Raw genomic sequence first — 6,000 nt, forward strand, 5'->3', positions numbered from 1 at the left:
GATAGGTGGTTAACGAAAACATAAGGGTATGTGGAGCAAGTGGTAAATCTAAAATCCAATGGTTTTTTTTAATGGGATTTACTTTTGAAATTTCTTCAACTTGTTAGAGGATTGGTAAAGGAAATTGGAAAAAATATAATAATTTGTAGAAGTTTTGTAATACACCCAAAATCACAAGTATATTAGCTTTGACTTGATGAAGCTATTAAAAAAATTTTGGTGAAATTTGCATAAGGGAAGGGTCAATTTTGCCTTCCCCAAGTGAAAACCCCTTCATGTATGTAAAAAGGGTCACACTAGCCAAATACCAAGGCTAGACACGATTGGTGTTAGGCATGGAAGTGTAGGTTTGGGGAGTTACCAAGCCTAGTGGCAACATTTTTGTTGGGGTATCTTGTACTCAAACAACTCTCAACCATCCTAACTTTCTTTGATCTTGGCCTTGTCTTTGAGCCAATGATACCCATCAAAATCCAAGACTATAAAATAAAACACTAGATTCAAGGCCTATCTAGAAAAAACAAATTTGGGCTTGCTAGAAAATTCAAATCTTTGCCTATTTGGAAGCATCAAATTGGGGAAATATCTAAAAATATCAAATCCAAGGCCTACCTAGAGATTTTGGATTGGGTCCTGCCTGGAAGGATCAAGTCTTGCATGTAAACATCAGTATCCTTGTATGGAATAGTACCCTTGTTTAGAGCATCAATCTTCATGCATTCAAACATCCAATCCGAGCAATATTTGGAAACATGGGACTAGAACTTGCTTAGAAAAGCTAGGTCCATGCCTTTAAAAATTAAATTAGGGCCTATCTAGAAGAACCAAGTTCAGTGTTACGTGGGAAACATTAGATCCAGACCTATCTACAAGCACCCGATTCGAGGCCTATATAAATAACACTATTGTGTATAAATTGGGTAACATTGAACACAAACAAGAACTCAATGGAATGTTCCTTTCAAAATCAAAAATTTGATACTTTGTTTATCATAATTAAAATTAGTATTACATAGTATCACTATGTGAAAAAAATATACAAAAAAATGTCCTAAATTTAAGAGTATTTAAATTCTTATCAATTTTTTTTGTTTTGTCAAAATTTACACAAGTTTAAAAAGCACAATGCATAGTCCCTATAGTTTACTAACTTTATCAAAGGAATTGAGAAGTTGGGCAATTTCTTGATACAATGATACTCAAAAAAAGATGAACATTAGGAGGTTCCCACATAACCAAAAACCATCTCACTCTACAAGTCCATCCTCTTCTGTATCCACACCTATAGCTTCATCATCATCAAGGCCATTGTCATGATTTGATGATGATCCAAAAGTGGATGATCCAACCTCCTCCACATTATCAATAAGAACATTCTCTTCATCCCTGTGAAGACCTAGTGTTGCTTCCATTTGGAACCATGTGCGTCTAGAGGAGGAGGATCCACAACTAGATGTCACATAAGATGAAACTTTCTCAAAGAGGATATCTATTTTCTTCTTCCATCATTTGTAAGTTGAAAATCATAAACAAGTATGTCTACTTCTCCAAGGTCAAGAACATCCAATCGTGGCTGGTTTTTGGTACCCCTTCTTGCCCTTTTCTTTTTTGGATATGCAACTATTTCTGGAGCATATTTTCCTTTCAATGGATTAGCATGTGTAGTCCTAAACCATTGTACAAAAATGGAAGCTACCTTCCTTTGCATAGACTTTTGAATTTCTATCACTTTTGCAATCTAGAATGGATGCCCAAGAGGGTCCTCTTGAGTAAGAGTTGCAATCATGGATCCAACCTTCAAATCTTGTATAGAATCTGCCCACATTTTAGTGAACTCTTCTCGTAGAATCTGAGGTTGTACAACTTGTTCTGAAGGAGGACAAGGTGTTGGCCATACCAAATCATTGCACAAAGTAGTAGTGTTCCTCTTGAACCTTTCAAGGATGAGGGCTTGTTCCTCAACGAAAGTATTCCACCACACTCCACTGTTTGCACTTCTAGAGTATGCTTTTGCTTTCTCTATTTAACCTCTCTTCTTAGACCTGTACCTTTCATAGTCAACATCCCTTCCTTGAGCTTGTGCCTGCGTTACCTCACTCTCAATCACTAGAGGTTCTTGCATTGAAGCATGAATTTCACGGACTTGAACGAAAGATAGAAATTGCAAGCCATCCAGGGTACCCAATCTAGAGAAGAGGCATATTGCTTACCATATAGATATGTTCTTTGATTTGCTTTTTCCTTTGTGAGAAGTTGATGCTGAAAGCTCAAGTCATTCAATCTCTTGATGCAATATTCATCACCTAGTCCACCTCGAATAAATCTCATGAAATCATAGATCTCTTTCAAGTGACAAACTTGAGGCCATGGCGAATAAGATTCTTTCACAAGATCCATCATCTCTTCCAAAGTGAATGCATTATTTCTTCCAAATTCTTGGAGAATGTACTAAACATTTGATCTATTTGATTATGAGTATGATCAACCAAGAGAAATCCAACTTTGATCTTATGAACAACTCCCTTATCCACAAGCATGCACAAGGACATAAGAAATGTTAGGTTTTTGTTCTCTTGCTATATTATCAAGCTGAATATATAGGGTTCTTGTAAGGGGGCCTTCCCATGATGTGATGAGTTCTTGTGATTGACAGATTTGCATCATTATGCATATTTGGATAGGTGAAAAACACCTTAGCTTGGAGCCTTTTGTGATACACAAGACATTCCACGAGATGCATTTGCACAAATGTCTCTTCCTTCACATCTTTTGGAACTCTCATAAATTGAGGCAAAAAGGTCTTCTTTTGATCCATACCATCCATAAAGAGACCAAAATACTTTTTTGGATTCTTCAAGCACTTTCTTATATGCTTTGCCAACTTTGATCGTTCTTGGGCATGTTGCTCTCTATGGTGCCTAAGAGCACTATTTATTTGATCTGCATGTCAAAACATTCAAATATTATTAATAATAGATACCCTAAATGTTTTAGAAAATCAAAATATACATATAAAATACCCTAGTACCTCGTTCACTTGAGGTCGTGAGAGTGCGCTCAATGGAAGCAGAGTGGAAGAGGGTGAGAGAGAGGGAGAGCCTGAAGAGAGCCACACAAGTTTTTGGTGGGTGCAAACCACCCTAATCTTCTATGTCATCCATATATATATGTGTCTGAGTATTGTACATAATCGGGGTTAAGGTACAATGGCCTTTAACCCACACAACCTCCCACTTAAAAGCCAATGTGCCTTTAAGGGAGAACAACTAGTGGACATACTATCCAATGCCCATCAATACATGACAATACTCAAACCGCTGACTAGGTAGACTCTTTGCCACCATATCTGTAGGGTTATCATCTATATGAACCTTGACAAGCTCTATGCACTTGTCCTCAAGTACCTCCCTAATGAAATGTTACCTAACCTCAATGTGTTTGGTCTTTGCATCAAAGATTGGATTCCATGCTAGCTGAATAGCACTCATGGAATCACTATGCAATGTTGGTACAACCTATATGAATCCCCAAATCTCCCTCTAGCCAATCAACCCATATATCCTCGTTGCAACCCTTTGTGGCTACAACATATTCAGCCACACACTTCTATGCATGAGACATTGACAACTCTGCACCACCTGCAAATGTGAACACACAACTAGAAGTGGTTCTCCTGGTATCCGCATGCCCTGTATAGTCTGAATCTGTGAACCCAAGTGCACGCATCTCTCCTTTGCCAAAGCAGATACATGTCTCCTTGGTACCCTTCATGTACCTCATACTACCTCCCAATGCCTCTTAAGTTTCTTGGATTAGCCATATATCGGCTAACAACTCCCACTACAAATGCAATGTCTGGTCTAGTAGAGCTATCATAGCATACATAAGACTCCCAACCACTAATGCATAAGGAACCTTGGACATCATGGCCCTCTCCTCATCTAATTTGGGACTATCTTCTTGACTCAATTTCACATATGGAGGCAATGGAGTACTTACTGCCTTCCCCCCCTCCATATTGAAATGCTACAATACTTTTGTAACATACTTCTTCTGTGAAAGCCAAAGGAGTTCCTACTCCAGTCACATGTGATGCACATACCAAGAATATGACCTGCAATGACAAAAAAATGGCCAATAAGAGCCAAATGCCTCAATCATAAACACCATTCATGGGCATAAGCATCAATAATGTCTCATCCAAGAGAGCATAGCACTATGAGTGCATCAACTACAATGTGTCAAAGTTGTCCCTCATCATAGAATATCATATGTGTGCTAAACATCCATCAATAAAGCATCCCAAAGGCAATCTGGGCCTATCAATGCACCCAACAAGGATCACAATGCATCCAAAAGGCTTATAAAGCATCCATTGCACCAATGCAAACCACAAAGCAACGCTTGAAAAGGAGAGGCGAGAAGGGCTGGTCCTTCTGGAGAAGGACAAGAGTATGAAGAGCTTCAGCCCTCGCTCTTGCCCATTGAAAGTTAATCACTACAATGTTTTTTGTTGTGAAATGAAAGGTTTTGCTGCTAATATTCCTAGATTTGGGTACAAGTTAGCCATTGCAGACATTCCCTATGGGTTCAAGCTAAAGGGAAATGTAAATGATATTGCTTTGGGACATAAGCAAATTGAGTACAGACAATGGTTGTTCCAATCCCTACAAAGAAATCACAAACCCAATCATCCTGGATAGTGAACAAATCTAGAAGCTCGTTGATCAAACGTTGAGGCTTCTAGTATGGGCTGATGATGGCTTTATTACCATCACAGTACCTAAGTTTTCTAGCCACAACAGGAAAATGAAACACATTATTTGCATGGACAATGTAAAATTATTTTGGTCTTCTCAAATGAAGAGAAGTAGCCAATTTCAAAAGAATGGATCATCTTGTTCCAAGAACATGCTAGTCTTCACCCTATTGATCAAATCAATGAAGGGAAACATTATAATATGTTCAAATGTGTCAAAATAAATCTCTATATGAATAAAAAACTATTGAGAAAAGTTATAAAGAACTTACCACATCATGTTCTCCCAATAATGGTAGTGATTCATGAGTGCTTTTTGAAATAACATTGCATACGTCAATGGTGGGAAGTCACTATGAAGTAAAGAAGTGGAGCTTGAGCAAATCAAGGTGTGAAACAAGGAGACATCAAATACCAAGGTATTATTTTGGCATCAAATTGTTTAAGGTTATCTTTTCATGCATCCATTGTTTTCCCACTACATTTTGCATGTATTTTAATAGGGAAGGATGATAGTTCTAGAATCCATTGCTAAGAGGAGGTGGGAGCCAAGATGACCAAATGGCTAGGTATTGTGAATCCAAAGCTAGGTGATGATTGGTTCCACCTAATTACTAGCAATAACTTGAAAGGGATTGGATATAAAGTTGGATTAAAGAAGTTGGAGATGATTAGAAATGCATGCATTCCAAATGACATCAACGTGCAATCCTCAGAGATAAATACTCTCGCATGTGGAGCATGATTTGGAGGGAGAAGCGAACCACGTGCTGATCATGGCCTAGAACCTTTGCATGACTATCTTGAGAGATTATGTCAACAAGATAGCCATCAGTATTTTATGGATTGTTAGTCATGCATCCAGTCAAATCCAAAAGTGGGAGAGAAGAAATATGAGATTACTAAATTTGCAAAGAGACTTGTCTATAGGTGTCCAAATGTGTCTTCACTATCTGTCATCTTAATTTCTATGTCTATTGCATTCGTAGTTTGTTCTCATTGATTGTGGTTATGTATAAGGTAGGTCAACATGCTGATGGAGAATAATTTCCTCTCAAAGAGACAAAAATTGATGGCAACATGGAGAATAATTGCCGATGAAAAAATAATGTATGCTTCACAAGGTAGTAGTGTGCACTACTTTATTTATGGGAAAGTGGGGCAGGTCATAAAATGTTTGGTTTGTTTAGGGAGCCTAGATAAACCACGTGGCCTATCTGAATGGGAGATTGAAAATTATC

This window comes from Dipteris shenzhenensis, chromosome 17 (assembly GCF_047967505.1).
Source record: "Dipteris shenzhenensis isolate YYH24624 ecotype China chromosome 17, Dip_SZ_1.0, whole genome shotgun sequence".
Lineage (NCBI taxonomy): Eukaryota > Viridiplantae > Streptophyta > Polypodiopsida > Gleicheniales > Dipteridaceae > Dipteris > Dipteris shenzhenensis.